The 16,417-nt window shown below is 44.9% G+C and overlaps 1 pseudogene; it reads left to right on the top strand.

Annotated features, from left to right (window-relative positions):
* Nucleotides 1-2,207: 2,207 nt before the first annotated feature.
* LOC118473678 (NADH dehydrogenase [ubiquinone] iron-sulfur protein 3-like) lies at nt 2,208-2,778 on the top strand (annotated as a pseudogene).
* Nucleotides 2,779-16,417: the final 13,639 nt, after the last annotated feature.

The raw sequence follows: 16,417 nt of genomic DNA, 5'->3' as shown, positions 1-16,417 counted from the left end.
ACAGATTCAGTCATCCATTCAGCTTTGAAATCGGAGACAAGGAAAACTACTTCATAGAAATAGAAATAGAAGCGCCGCGGATCAATATAGAGATGCGAACCAATATCCTTTTCCTGGTGGACTCTGAAGTACTCGTCTTTTGCACAAGGCCTCGTGTCAAATAACATCCAACCACGTCCACGTCCTCCTACCTCGCCCATTTGCGGAGATCATCTACATTTTGCTTCGTGTCGAGCTCTAATCCAAACGTTTTCCTTCGGGAGGGCATTGCTGCTTTCTTTCTGTAGTGAGGCTGGCTCTTAAAAATGAGCTAAACTCTGATAGATTTAAAGGTAAATTTAGGTATTCTTATCTTATATGTATCGAGTGATTGTGAAGCGCATTCAACGCGCTAGATATGAACAAGGCTTGTTAGCATTGGCACGTGCATATGTTGGGTATGATATTTACTTTCCAGCATTGATTTATTTTAGAGGGCGCATCTATCGTGCAGGAATACTACACTTTCACGAGCGGGACTTTGCTAAATGTCTAATATCTTTTCCTATTGGTAGTGGTGATGTTAAGTTCACAGGAAAAGAAGACAAGGAAGAAGCTACTACTTATATGATTGAGCAAGCTGTGGGTTTCCATCATCATTTGGCTTTGCCCTTCCTCCTCGTTTTTCTTTGAGATTGGCAATCTTATCCACTTTTTTACTTTGCTCCACACAGATGAAGGCAAGCTTGTCTTCGCTCTATCTTACCAGGAAAGTAGGAAATACACACCCCTGTTGGTTAAAGCAGACTCGTATGCCTATTCTGATGCGGAGGGATCAGCCACCTCTTTCTGTTCGAAAGATTCCAGACCTGACTTAAAGCCCTCTTTCACAAGACATTTGGTTGATCAGGATTTGGTAAACCTAGAGATCTGATTCTGGGATAGGGTAAATCTGTTCTTTCTGCTTCTGCCTATGCTTGTCTTTTAGCATTCGCCTATGCGGATTGAGATAGATATTGATATCTATCTGGGCGAAAGAGCACAAAAGGGAGTGGTTTGGCCGCTAAGAACTTAACTCCTAGGCGATGGAAATATAGAATCTATGTATGGCTCAGCCATCTCTTCTTGAACTTGCTGTGGAACTTCTCTATCTTTGTCATTAAAGGCTATGTATCCCTTTCCCTCATTAGTACTCAAGCACTAGAACCGCTTACTGATTCAAACGACGGTTACTGATATGCCATGTTGATCGTCATTTCTCGTTGAATGGTTCTCCCTCCTGTAGCTCTGTGGGCATTCAAACCAGAGTTTATGCGGTTGGCTATGTCCCTTCTAGAACTGCTGTTTTAGCAATTGACAGAAAAAGTTCCGTAATCGTCCTATTTTTTCGTCCTGTGGAAGCGAGAAATGCGTAATTAATAAATATAGTGATGTGATGATTCCATGAATCTCAGAAAAGGTAGGGGTCAAGGACCTTATGGGACTGCAATCGTGCCTGCCAATTGGGGAAGGACGCGGGCCTGGCAACCGCTCGGCTCTAGTAAGGGAACAGGTATGTCTCACATCATTGCTCGAAGACTGGAAAAACAGCAAGTTAGCTCAGTTGGGTAGAGTGCTGGTCTGTCACGCCAGAAGTCGCGGGTTCGAACCCCGTTTTCCCCGCACGATCTGAAAACTAATAGAATAGAAGGGGCCATAAACAGGAGAGTCTTGACCAATTCATTTGGTGTAGTTGAAATAACGGAATTGGAAGTTGTTCGGTCAAGTATAGGAAATTAATATAAGAATGAATAACTTTCTCAATGGTTTATTTTTTGTCTTTTATTTATCTTAATATTCATTCCATTCAGGCCATTCGCAAGCAAGCACGAAAAAGCTTCTATTTCTAAACGGAACGCCCAGCCCAATACATCGAAACTCATTACCCATGGGCAAAGAAAGCCAGTCGAGAAAAAAAAAAGAAAACAAACATGGTTTAGCGGATTCGGAATTGTAACCAAGCATCCTGGGTTCTATACCCGATTCAACACTAGAGCATGCAGCCGATCCTGGATACAGAACTATAGAAAGTGTGCAGTGAGGGATCTTTATTGGTAGCCAGTCTTTCACTTCCGCCTCTCCACTCCCATGCCTTTCTTGGTCGGACCAACCCAACCGGCGATTTCCGACAAGTCTTTCTGCTTAGAGCAAGAAGCGAACAAAAATCAAGCCTTTCTTTATTTTCATTTATGGATAACCAATCCATTTTCAAATATGTTGGGAGATTTTACCCAAGAAATGGGTACATAAAATGAAAAGATCGGAACATGGGAATAGATCTTATACCAATACTGACTACCCATTTCCATTGTTGTGCTTTCTAAAATGGCATACCTATACAAGGGTTCAAGTTTCGATCGATATTTGCGGAGTGGATCATCCCTCTCGAAAACGCAGATTTGAAGTTGTCCATAATTTACTGAGTACTCGGTATAACTCACGCATTCGTGTACAAACAAGTGCGGACGAAGTAACACGAATATCTCCGGTAGTCAGTCCATTTCCATCAGCCGGCCGGTGGGAGCGAGAAGTATGGGATATGTCTGGTGTTTTCTTCCATCAATCATCCGGATTTACGCCGTATATCAACTGATTATGTTTCGAGGGTCATCCATTACGAAAAGACTTTCCTCTGAGTGGATATGTGGAAGTACGCTATGATGATCCAGAGAAACGTGTGGTTTCTGAACCCATTGAGATGACCCAAGAATTTCGCTATTTGATTTTGCTAGTCCTTGGGAACAGCGTAGCGACGGATAATTCCGAATCTACATAGGTCTAGTCCAGGGGAGGGGACAAATCAATAGGAAAATGCTAGTTGCTTCTTAATCTTAAGACTTAAGATAAGAAGAAGAACTTTTTAAAAATGAAAGAGTCGGATATCATATCATTTCTTCAAATAAGGAAGAAGAAGTGTTATCGAAGGATTTCCTTCCATTCTTCCTAGTATGGAAGAAGTCAGAAAAAAGTACTGCGTCTCGATCTATACGAAAGGGCACAGGTTTTTTCTTTTGGTTTCATTGATAGCAGAAGAGTACGCTAGCTAGCGGAGCCTGAAAACGCTTGCTTGCGCCCCACCCCTACGCTACGGAAACTATTGCCTATGCTTGCTGCTCGCTCAGTGTCAGTAGAAGGGAAGAAAAGATGGTCACTCCTTTTAGGAACATGGCGAGCCTTACTTACGACTGTTGCACTTCACTCGCAGCTCGTTCATTCACTTGCTCATGAACTCGCAGCTTCGCCAGAAGCGACTAGTCGCCTCCTTTCCTCCGCCGAAAGATGCTTAGCTTAGCCAGACGAAGGAGGGGAGCTGGGGAAGGCCGACGATGGCAATGAGGGGGAAGCTGTCGTAGAAGCTTTGCCCCTTGCTTTACATAAATTGTTATGAACTTACTAAATGACCTTATTTATTCTCCCGGAACGCTAGCAAATCTAATAGTTCCATCTGCTCTTCTTAACTTAACTTAAGAATAAGAACGAAGGCCGCCATCCTTCTTATTCAGGAACCCTTGTTTGAGGAGGGCGTATCCCAGGGAAGGGGAGAGTGGCCGAGCGGTCAAAAGCGACAGACTGTAATCTGTTGAAGGTTTTCTACGTAGGTTCGAATCCTGCCTCTCCCACTTGTTGTAGACTTAAGAGAAGAGAAAGTAGGCGGAAGCCTAGGAGGGCCAACCGAGCGAAGCTCTTTCTTTTTTTGGCCGTGCCGTGAAGTGCAATTTTATCGTATGCGTTTAGAGAGGTTGTCGAAAAAGACGATCTATAGAGATTCCCCATCTATATCCAATCGAGAATAGAAGCGAGTCCAGTTAGTACGGACTTGGGGAAGAGTGGTGGAGCAACTATTGGTTGGTCGGAGAGGGCGAAGAAAAACATGACTCTGGTGGGCGTAAAAGAGCAAAACCTTAACGATGTGTGAGCGTTAGCGAGTCTGTCCTTTCTTTCTATCTAGCTGGTACCAACAAAACAAGTCTGTTCTAGCTTTCTCGTGGACAAGATGGCAAAAATTCATCTTTCCTTTGATTTCTTGGTGGTACAGACGGCCGAGCTCCTGCGAGGGGTAGGGTAGATGAGTACCGAGCGGAAGAAGAAACCGGATTGATTGAGAAAGCAGACCGTCCAGAAGCAAGGTTAGGATACCGTCCACCCGAAGAGTACGGGGATGGAGGGAGGAAAGTGGGAATAAACCGTCTGTCAGGTAGGACTGGTGGTAGAGAGGGTATAGATGGTAGATTCAACTCTGTTTATGGTGGGGGAAAAGAAACTCTTCTGATCGGACAGGGAGTCGAATTAGCCCTCTTTCTATCGCTAACGCCCGTTTTGTGCCGTCTATTTTCTTTGGTAACTCAATTTAATTTCTTTTCAGAAACCTAATAAGCCATGCCTGCAACTAGTTATTAAGCAAGGGTAGTCAACTCCACTCTTTTCGCCAGAAGTCTTATTTTTAAGATGGAAAAGAAGGACAGATATATCTTGACTAGTACATCCGCCTGCCATCCAAATCATTAATCTATTTATTTTATTAGTATTCTGCGTGGATATCCCGACCTTGTTAGGATAGAGGTAGGGGTAGGTGTTGGGCATGCGGAGACTTAAGACCTTCGTAGGCAATCAGGTATGGCTTTGGTTAAGTGAATTTACGACTCCATCTTCACCAGTAGCCAAGGTAGGCATAATACGCGTGAGCTCTTTCAAGTCTTTCGTGCGGGTATACGTTGAGCTAGTCCTCGTACTCCTTTTCTTAGCTCTTTTAGAAAGAATCTTATTTTTCATCGTGTCAGGTCCTGGATGTAGACTCGGCTATGGTAGGATCGACCTAATTGTGATCATTCTCCGCTTCGTTCGCTGATCTCTTGCTATTGCTTTTTCTCTCTAGCCTTGTCAGGCTGGGCCTAGGGTTTCCATTCCTAAGGCTTTTTCTGTTTCAAAGTCCGACTGCTAGAATTCTTATAATGAAAGTCTTCCTAGCACGGACTATGGCTGCTTATTAATTAAGTAAGGGAAAACATCTTACCATAGGATCGATCATAAGGCCTAGGTCTTTCTTCAAAGATAAGTACTGACCTTTCCTACTGTGTCAAAGCACTTTGCTAAGCCTCACGCTTAAGCAAGTATTTCATCTGCATAAAGGAGGAAGTAACTTACCCTTGAACAATCGCCTGCTCTAGCATATTGGAAAAGGCGTGCATAGGTTGACTAGTCTAAAAAGAGAGGCTTCCTTATAAGGGCATTGTCGCTCGCTCGGATTCATTTTCCAGGTCCTACATGTTCTAGGACTATAGATGATCCAACATGCCTATAGTTTTCATTATTGTTTTATGCTTTAGCCTCCTTTTATAAGCACTTACTTGGCCCATGCGAGTCGATTTCAAGATGTCAACTTTGACTATCTTTCTCTTCTTACTTTACTTATCCCTTACATTACTTTACCTAGTAACTTTGAAATAGGCATATCTGTCTACCTTCCATATACCCTAGCATTTCTACTAGTTGTTTTCTTGCATATATCCAACCTGAAATACCATTGCTTCTTGTAGGTTTTACTTCTACTTTCTTGACTATAATTACCTATACTTGCCATCCCGTCTTTCTATTCCTTTTGAAAGTAAACTTGTGACCCTTCGAAGCTATGAAAAGACCTATTATGTATAGAGCTTGACATGCCAACTACTATAGCTATAGTAAGTACTTCTAGCTATTCCTACTTGTTTTTTTCCTACTTGACTAGTGCTGACTTACTTCTTTGCCTATGAGAATTCTTATTATTCTCCAAACTGTGGTATCTGAAATGACCCACTTTCCTGAGCAAAAGAAAGCTTACTACAGCACGGTCTTACGTCCAGGAATGGAACATTCCATCTCTTCTTGTCCACTGGTATAGAAAGAATATGCATTTTCTTGATGTTTCAAACTAGGACTTTGGATTTCTCCTATATTAAGTTGTTGGGTACGAAGGAGCTTATGTTGCGTATATAGATATTTCCTTATTATTAAGTTGTTGAGCAGGAAGCAGAAGAACTTTTCTTCTATATTCGATTCGCTATTTGGCACAAGGCGAGGAGGAAAGAATAGAAGAAGCATCTGACTCTTTCATGCATACTCCACCTGGATGATATAGATCATACTATTAGGTAGTCTCCGAATCAGTGATCTGTCTTTGATGACATCTATCTGGTACCACGCATGAAGCTTGCTTCGTTCTGGTTTTTTCTGGTGTGTGAAACATTATAGGATGGGGCGAGCCCCAGAAAGAAATCCTGGGCAGTGGTTTACTTGATTTTCTAAGAACTAAGACTGGCGAAGGGAAAGGATGGTAAAGATATTGAAGTACTCACCAAAAACTAGGATGAACCGACAGCTTCGAAAAAAGAAGAAGATTAACTTCCCCTACTACTTACTACTCGACGATTCGACCATTCATGGTTGGTGTGGCTCCTATTCCTCGATATGCCGGACCTTCTTCTACACTACCACAAGTTCGTAGCTTGCAAACTCCCGATTTGCCCATTATTTAATCGCGCCTTTGCTTTGAAAAAAGGTGCTTTCACCACAGCACAGACATGCCAGTAACTGACGAATTGGATGCTCCAGCAGTAGTTCCAGTTCCGAAGGGAAAAAAAAAGGGAAAGTCCCGCTTGTCAACCATGCCTGAGCCCAAAGGAAAAGCAGTACCAATCCGCTTCAAAGCTTCAGTCCTAGCTAGCCTATCTTCGACGTCAGAACCAATTTCTTCAATTCAAAAGCTTTCTTCAGCTCGCCCTTGTGCTTACGCCAGCCTTTGTTCACTTGTCTCCGGCTTACTTCTAGACTTGGATGGACTTCGATCTTCATCTTTAGTAATACCTAACGTTGCTAGGGTCTTCCATGCTTATAAAGTATTACTAAAAAGAATCTTTTTTCCTAGTGTTTAACTTTTTCTCATTCTATTTATACAACCCATTTTCCTTGATACTGGAATCGAGCTACTTCCATTTTTTTAGGTAAAGATCAGGCGGGAAAGCTTACACCACCCATATTCTTCTTTATGTGGCTGACCTATTTGTTCACTTTTCACAAATCATGTAGCAATTTCGAAAGAGAGATCAGGATCAGAGCAAAGAAGCTGCGAAATGAGGGGAGGAGACTCTGCCTCCATAGTATAAGTTGCTATCCACTTATGCTTGGTTTGTGCTTTACCACGAAATCTTGCCTCTCACCATCATGAAAGACAGATGATGATGTCGATTTCTTACTGTCGAGACAGCCTGTCCGAATCCAAATCATTCGACTTCCTCCTTTGCAGTGGCGAGGTCGTTGATTCCTATAAATCAAGATGTTTTGTTGCCTGCTTCTTTTTATGGGCCTTCTCTCTTGGATGGTATTATCCACTTGGTATATTGTGAAAGTCTCTACAAAGACGAAAGGGCCCCATGCCTTCTTTGAAAACGATATCCCTCTTCAACGCTTCCACTAGCCCTAGACTCGGAATACTCTGCTTAAGAGATCCCCCTCTCCGGCCAGAGAGGATTTGAGTACAACATTGATTGCGGAAGATCTTTGTTCCTATTATTTTTAAGCCTAACTAGGCGCGCAGCGGTGAGTGCGAGCTGCTTTCCAGAAATGCTGGAAAAGAGCCAGTAACGCTATCAGTGAATAGAGCTGGTGTAAAGTCCAGCTAAAGTACCATACAGCCCCACAGGTAAAGAGTATGAGTGGAGGGAAGTGTTCTGCTCTTACAGGTACTACGGAACTAGTTCCAAAGAACTGCTAGTGAGGAATGAAAGAGTTTCTAGTGATAGGTGCTGCTATGAGTTAGCATAGCCCCAAAGAAAGTAGTCTGCGATCCCCTTCGAAGTAAGTGAAAGGGCGGAGCGAGCAAACCGGATAGCCCCACAGAGTATCGGCGACGATTTCCCGCATACACCGAATTCAACCGGGATTCAATTTGGAGAAGAATTCAGCATAGAAGCGACTTTGATCTTCGACGACCGAGGCCGTTGGAAGTGCATGAAATAAGAGAAGCGAGCAAGTATTGTGAATATAAAGAAAGTCCGGGTCACACCCAACCCAAATAGAGTGCTTGCAACTCAAAGATGAGCTCGAAAGAAGAGCCCGGCTGGGGAAGTTATATCAGTTCATAAAAAAGTATGTGAATGGCAAGGGAACAGGAAGGCTGGATGAAAGAGGCCTGAAGGACCCCCGCAGTGGGAAATAGGGACCCCGGGACAAGGTAGGCCGAATAATAAGGTAAGGGAAGGAAAGGAGACGAACAATATCCATAGAGCCCCCCTATAATTCACGTAATCGCTGGGGGATAGCGTCGGGAGGGGACACGAACAAAGGACGGCGACAGTATAGCACCAAAATGAAGTTCCCGATCATCCTTCAGGTCGACAAGAAAAGGCCAAGGGAAGGTAGCGTGATCAGCTTTTCGGATCAAGATTCTGAGGGCATACAGCGACCTCATGATGATGCGATAGTTCTTGTCCTGAAAATAGGAGGAAACAGAGTCAAACGTGTTTTGGTTGATACAGGGAGTTCGGCGGATATATTATACAAACGAGCATTCGATCAAATGAACCTAGAGCTGCGTCATCTAGGTCAGGTACGAACACCCTAGTGGGATTCACTGGAGATACTCTGCAACCGTTAGGCAAAATTCCCCTAAGGGTCGAGTTCGGCCCGGTCTTCGGCAATGATAGACTTTCTGGTAGTTGACGCTCCTTCGGCGTATAATGCGATTCTGGGACGAGGAACGTTGAATGCGATAGGGGCGGTAGTATCTACATCCCATCTGATGATGAAATTGATCCCAACGGAAGCAGGAGTGGGAGTAGAGTCCGGTCACCATAAAATGGCGAGGGAATGTTATTTGATGTCTCTGAAGGGGAAGAAGGGGCATGTGGCAGCAGTTGAGAAGGAAGAGGTGATATAAGAGGATCCATGGGACGAACCAAGAGAAGGCGAAAAGGTAAACCGTTAGACCCCCGAAGCCAAGCAGAAGGAAAAGAAAATGAGTGAGCCGACTGAAGAAGTGGAAAAGTGGGAGCCGGGAAAATTCCTAAACATTGATTGCGGTGCGGGTAGAAGAAGGGAAAGGCAGATGAGTGTGAGGGAGCCCTTTTCACCATTATTAATGAATTTTTTTCCATTAGACCTAGCTCTTGAAAAAGCAATGGAACATGCAAATGGGCAGCAACTCTTCTTTTACGCTAGGTATGCCGGTGATCTAGTGTTTAAGGTTTTGGATTTAGGACCTAGATGTCATCGAATGAATGCTCGGTATACTTGCTTTCAGAAGGAAGCTAATCTGAACACTGAATCCAGAAGAAAGAAGCTTTTCTATTTTGAGAGATGAATTCAAAGAGAGAAGGTTGTAGAAGGTAAGTAATCCGATGCGCGTTCAAATCCAACAAGAACGTCTAATGAAATGACGGAAGATGCATATTATTCTCTCGTAGCTGGGGCTAAGAACGATCCTCTTATCCAACTTTCTGTCTGTCCCAAAACCGAACCTTGGTACTGCTCTACTTCAGCATTCTACGACTGAATCCATTCTGGAAATGATGACTTGCCCACAGTAGAAGTTAGTGTCATTTTCCGCTTTTTAGGTGAAATTGGCTTTACTAGTCTCCTCTCTGTCTCTTTCCACTTCTGTCTTTCTAGTGCAAATCTCATAAGTAGAAAGAAAGCGGTAGTTTGAAGTGAGCCGCGCTCTCTCTTCGGAATTCTGCACCTAGGTACCACTCTAGATTTCTTACTGGCTGACTCAAGTGCTAACTCATAGTGCATAGCATGTTCATAAGCCTTGTTCACACTATTAGGGTAGGGTGTTGAGCAGTGACCATATACTTCACTTCCTCCTTTAAACCACTTAGAAAAGAGGAAAAGAAAAACTTCTCAGTAAGATTAGGGTTTTCCAAGATCAGTCCAGTCCGGCCTTACTTTTTCAAACTGGCTCATATACTCCCTTACAGATCCAACCTGATGTCATTTTCTTAATTCATCAACTGGGTTACAGATTTGGATGCACAGAAACCTATTCTTGACCTCACTAATCAAGGTGTCCCTATTAGGATGAGGGTTACTGACCACATAACTCCTGTACCACTCACTAGTTTTACAACATTGAAATAAGCGATTCTTTTTGCAATGTGTCTCTCAGCGTTTTTTTTTCTCCTTTTTCATTACCCTCTCAAAAAAGATCGAAAGGATTCACTCCGGTGCTGCTTGCTGGTGGAGGTTGACTATCTCCACTATGAATAAGTCTTTCTCGAGTAACTGAGACTCAACGTGTAGGCGTTGGAAGCAGAAATAGGAGATGGGTCGTTCCAGCTCGGCAAGAGGATTCCGGAACATCCAAGTCCTAGCTATAACACAGACAGGAAAGTTTTTTTCTTTCATTGCAATGTCTGGCATCGTTTAAAATAGGCTCGCTACATAGTTGCAGGCTCGCTCGCTCCATTCTTACGCTCGCTGGCTGGTGAGGCAGAGTTGGTATGGCACTGGCTGGCTGCTAATGGTCACTCAGGATCTACTATGCGCGATACGCCGACGACATTTTGTTTGGGATTCCCCGGGCCAAAGAGATATACCTGTTCCATTCCAAGTGAAAGACCAGCAGCTGCGCATACTATTGAACGCGTGCGGCAGGTTTCAATTCCACTTTTCCTGGGCAAACTAGAAAACAAGTACCGATGTCAGGAGATGGAAGTCAGGTTGACGAGGCAGTGACGTAGGATAAGGCTCTTTGGTGAACCAGACTTTGTCTATCTTAGAGATCAAATTGGATGATAGATTTTGCTTTTTTTTTCTTGGGAATGGTCAAAGCCTTTCACGGTTGAGCAAAAGGTTCGAAAACAGAGATCAAAGACTCTGTCCTCGCTTCGATATTGTTTTCATATTGAGGGATTAGTCTGCCATCAGTGGTAGACTGGGGAAGAAGGCCGAGTGGATGCTTTCCAGCAAAAGAAAACATGACGTAGTCATCATGCCTAACAGAGAGATTCGCCTTGGTTCTGTCTATCGCTCTATAGTATAGGGAAAATGACTCCGTTCTGTCTCCATTAGCTAATCAGGCTTGCATAGGAAGGGGAAGGAAGAGATTTTCTTGCTTCAATCTCACGTCCTTTATATATGCTAACCTACCCTATTCCCTGCATACTGATGACTCGCGTTGGCTAACAGCACGTCTTTCAGCAGCTCACTAAAGGATGGGCTATTCATCTCAGTCCTCATGCTTCCGTCTTCATATCCCGCCAGAAAAGAAGAAAGGCGAGTCTTTGCTTTGGCAAAAAGAGAAGGAGCTCTTCTTGCCCATATGGGAGTGGAAGCTTCAGTGTAAGCGGAAGCTAGACTAGAAGAGAGATTCATCCTAGGCTTTGCTTGGCCCTACTCTAGTTTTGGTGCAGCTAACTAATCTTTGGGTCGAATTTCGTGACTTGATGAAGAGGAAGCCGAGTATCTTTGGTCTTGAAGAGTCAGGCCAATCCAACCGCTTGCTCCTGCCCAACTCAGTCTCAGTCGTACCATAATGCGCCTGGACTCAACACTTTTCTTGCTCCAAGACCACCCTCTAGCCCTCATGTCAAATAGATGACAGAATTGTAAACAATCTTAGAATGATTTAAGCTGAGGAACATAGAGGTCTCTCCCACCATTTTTGTCATATACCTCTGGAATAGTGTTGAAATCACACGCCACTAAGCAGGAGCCTAAACCAAGTGGTTTATCTTAGCGTGCTAGCCGCTGCTTCATTTCGTATAGCGATAAACGCTTTCTCTTTCTTAGCGCTCCACCCCGCGGGGAACTCTGGTTGCGCTTTGGTTGGCTTTCTCTTTTTTTCTATTTTCTCTGACTTGACTCAGCTTGACCTACTTGACTCAGCGGTTAGAGTATCGCTTTCATACGGCGAGAGTCATTGGTTCAAATCCAATAGTAGGTAAAACCGGCCGAAACCCCCGCTTTTGCCAGCATGACAGCAAGCACAGACTGGCATCAAGGAGTCGAATGACCAAAGCATCGGTTGCTTCCACGAGACTAAACAATCAATGACCAATAAAAGACCAACGAAACGACGAGTGAGAAAGATAAAGAACGCGACGTGGTTCATTGAAGTAGAGGTTTGATCGAGGATTGGAGAGGAGAGGTGGAATAAAAGCTCGGGATGGATTTTTGAGTCTTTGTGCGAGCCGTATGCGGTGAGAGTCGCACGTACGGTAAGGAGGGGGGTTCGCGTCTATACGTGTAGTGTGGTGGTTGGGCCTACCCACCCTATTTGTTCCATGATCTATGGGTCTACTGGAGCTACCCACTTCGATCAATTAGCCAAGATTTTGACCGGATACGAAATCACTGGTGCTCGATCTAGTGGTATTTTTATGGGGATTCTTTTTATCGCTGTAGGATCCCTATTCAAGATTACTGCAGTTCCTTTTCGGGCGGCTGTAGGACGGACGGCCCCCTATAGGTAGTAGGGTAGGATGGGTGGTACCGCTCAGATAGCGGCCAATCCTCCTAACTGCGCGCGGGCCGGCTTAGAGCGCGTGAAACTCATCACTACCTCGTAAGGGCGTTGAGACCATAGCATGTTACACAAAAGCGCCGCTTTCTCTGGAGTGTTGTCACACAGCTGCCCGACTAGAAGAGCTACTCGCTCTGTAGTGTTGTCACACAAGATAAGCACGCCGCCCGCCTGCTGGCCGGGCGAATCGAAGTTATCTTCCGGTCAACTGTCCGCCCAGTCAAGTGCAAAAAACACAGTGGAATCACGCAACGCACGCAGCTGGTGTGCTTCCTGCCCACGAGGAAAGAAGAGCGGCAAGGTTCAGATTTGACTGTTTGCAGCATGGGAGCTGATTACCCAAAAAATCCCTGGGAAAAAAGAAAAGATATCTCGGTAACGAAAACCATAGGAGGCTGTATTGGCGAGATCCAAGGGTTCACAGCAGCCCAAAAGAAAAACCGCCTGGAAGTCCGAGGACCTTTAGTACCGTACCGAACCAGCAGCCTTCGCGCCAAGCGACGACCGCCCTTGTCCCTTTCCTTTTTCCATTCAGCCTACTTCTTAGCTTTGTTCCGTCAGTCTAAGGCAAAGTCCGTGACGAAGATCTTTCTATCAATAGATAGGAATGAGTGTTCGTTATAGGGATAGGATCCATCTGCTCTCTCTCTCTATTTTCTTTGATGCAATTTAGAGAGAAAGAGCAGTGCGAACTAAAAAAAAAAGAGAATCGGGAGATTAAAAGATACATAGACATATACAGTAAAGGGATGTATATATTATTCCTATATATATCATCTATCTATGAAAAAAGTAAACAGAGTTCGTTTTTGGGTTCCCCGAATGGATTGGATCGTTTCTGCTTCTGCCAACGAAATGAAGGCCTAGCCCCTTCCGAATGCTTCTCCGATCCTGAACGCGAAGAGAATAAGATGCAGCTCCCCCTCCCTCTGTCTTTTTCCGCTTTGCTAATCTTCCCCTCTAACGCGGGCCGGGCTTAGGCGGGCGCGGGAGGAAGAAAGAAAGTCGAAGAGCGTCTTCTCCTTTGTCCTTTTTTCAGTGCAACACAGGAAAGCACCCTCTTTTTGTAATCTCTGCTGCTTCCCAGAGGCTTTTTTTTGTATTGAACGCATGGCGTAGCTAGGACCCCCCCAATCATGTTTGAGCCTATGTTCACCCGGGCTCAAAAAGGAGAATTCCGGAATGCCTGCCGACGTTCAGATAAGGTGCATATCCCTTACCACTAAAGGAAAGGCTCGACGAAGGGGGGGAAGGGTAAGGAAAACGCTTTCGGAGATTGATTTGTTTTTCATCGAAAAGGAAGAAGGCCGAGGGGATAGCAGCCTTCCTTCGGGCTTTGCCTGCCGACGTTCTAATAAAGAATTCCGGCTCGGCCCGGGAAAGCGCTGGCAACAACATAAAGAAAGGGGTCCATGTAGCTGCTGCGCCCGCCCACTGAGCAGCAGGTTCGGCATCTACTACAATACAAAAGAAAAGAAAAGAACTTAACAAAGTGGAATGTCCGACTACACCCAAAGAAAAGAGAGAATCCACTTCAGATAACCACGTCTCTGCTAGGCAGCGTGTGGAATGGCCGAGAGCGGACCAAATGGATATATAATCCAAGCCGAGAGTGGAGTTACGTGAACAGCCGTCTGATGGAAAACAACTTTCACGTTCGGTTCAGAGAGCACTTTTTTCGTTGAGAATAAGTCCTTCCCTTTTGTGTGAATTCCCCAGCGGCGAATTAACCAACTTTGTGGGGCCCTATCTATTCAATCTCTCGAGCCCCAAGAAAACCCCCCTCTCCCTCGGACTCAATCTCTCTTTTGACTCTATATATGTGGGCACCTGATATCTATGAGGGTTCACCCACCCCGGTGACAGCATTCCTTCTATTGCGCCTAAAATCTCTATTTCTGCAAATATGTCACGTGTTTCTATTGTTGCTTCCTATGGGGGTACATTACAACAAATCTTCTTTTTCTGCAGCATTGCTTCTATGATCTTAGGAGCACTGGCCGCCATGGCCCAAACGAAAGTAAAAAGACCTCTAGCTCATAGTTCGATTGGACATGTAGGTTATATTCGTACTGGTTTCTCATGTGGAACCATAGAAGGAATTCAATCACTACTAATTGGTATATTTATTTATGCATCAATGACGATAGATGCATTCGCCATAGTTCCAGCATTACGGCAAACCCGTGTCAATATATAGCGGATTTGGGCGCTCTAGCCAAAACGAATCCTATTTTGGCTATGACCTTCTCCATTACAATGTTCTCATACGCAGGAATACCCCCGTTAGCCGGCTTTTGTAGCAAATTCTATTTGTTCTTCGCCGCTTTGGGTTGTGGGGCTTACTTCCTAGCCCCAGTGGGAGTAGTGACTAGCGTTATAGGTCGTTGGGCGGCCGGAAGGTTGCCATGAGTAAGGTTGGGAGACCGAAGGCTGTTTTCCGTGCACCGGACACGTAGCTTACCGAATCAGTTGCAACACAGATGGGAATGCATGCTACGAAAGACAGGGTCGAGTCTGATACATCAACCGTCGACTCCATATCCTTGTACGAGTCCACAATCACTACACGAGATGAACCTGGGTTTGGTGAATGGAAGTTGGCCTTAGGTGTAATAGGACTCCCAGTTACTGCGCGCGATCGTATACTGGGGTGCTCCCCGTCGGTTGTTGGAACGACGCGAGCCGGGCCTCGATTCCTTTCATAAAGATGAAGGGACAGAGGTGACTAATTCCCCATCTCATTTGGGGCGGAAAACGAATCGACATCTCGATGTGATACAGCCCTTTCCATTTCGTTGGGAAAGAACGGCGAAGTCCATCCGAACCCTCCAATGAAGAAATAAGAGGAGAGCAAAGCGCCAATGGCGCGCGAAGGCGGAAGGGGCACGGAGAAATAAAGAAGTGTGGAGGAGAAGCAGCTTCGCTTCCTGGGCCCAAAGCAGTGCTTTGTTTCCTGGCCAAATCAAGGATTTGGGGCTGATTGCAAAAGATATCTGAATAGAAAGATAGATCCATCCATCTATCCAGATATCTAAAAAAGAATCGATTTTGATTTCATGAAACCTTTGATTCAAAGAACTGCGCTTAGCCCCCCCGCTCATGAAACGGCTCTGCTGCAATGGATGGCAGAGGGTCCGTAGTACCCGAAGCACTGGAGTGATCCAGTAGCCGGGAAGGGGCCTAGAAGTGCCTACTACTACACCACACTACACTTGGCTCTACACATTTACAGAGCTTACCCCTGTCCAGTGTCTGGCAGAACGTTGGGGGCTTCAATCGTCGACTCGTTATCCCCATCTCAGCCCAGGCTAACGGAGCCTGACTTATTCAGGGGAGAGAGTGGAGCCTATCGAAGCACTCTTGAGAGTAAGATCCTTGGCTCCTCTTCATTCTCTACAGGGGTCTCTGCCCACATGGAAGCGGGGCAGAGATGGATAAGATCAAACACGGGAATAAGAAGCATTTAAAATGCCTTTTTTATCATTTTTATAGAGGGGGATGGATAAAGTGGGCAAAACAGACTCACATTTTTCAATCGAAAAGATGGGTTCCTTTTTCGTCTCGACAAAGAAAGAATCATCTTGAAAACGCTCCTAACCCCTTCGTAGGGCCGTGTATAGTAAGTGATCCGAACCTGCCCGGAGCGAGCCCCCCCTTAGAGGCAAGTGAAGTTGGTGAGCCGTATGATGGGCAACTATCTCCTGCGGTTCGGAGAGGACTCAGCTGTTAGTTAGTACCCCCTTGGTTTCGGGTGGACCCTTTCACTCTATTTTATTATATACGCTTAGCGAAAAGAATGTTTTTTGATAGACCTAGGACATGGATTCTATATGAACCAATGGATCGTGACAAGTCGTTACTACTAGCAATGACTTCCTCTTTCATTACTTCATCCTT

This window comes from Zea mays, unplaced genomic scaffold (genome assembly GCF_902167145.1).
Source record: "Zea mays cultivar B73 unplaced genomic scaffold, Zm-B73-REFERENCE-NAM-5.0 scaffold_106, whole genome shotgun sequence".
Classification (NCBI taxonomy): Eukaryota; Viridiplantae; Streptophyta; class Magnoliopsida; order Poales; family Poaceae; genus Zea; species Zea mays.
Note: the sequence above shows the minus strand (reverse complement) of the source record. Positions and strands in the feature narration are given on the sequence as shown.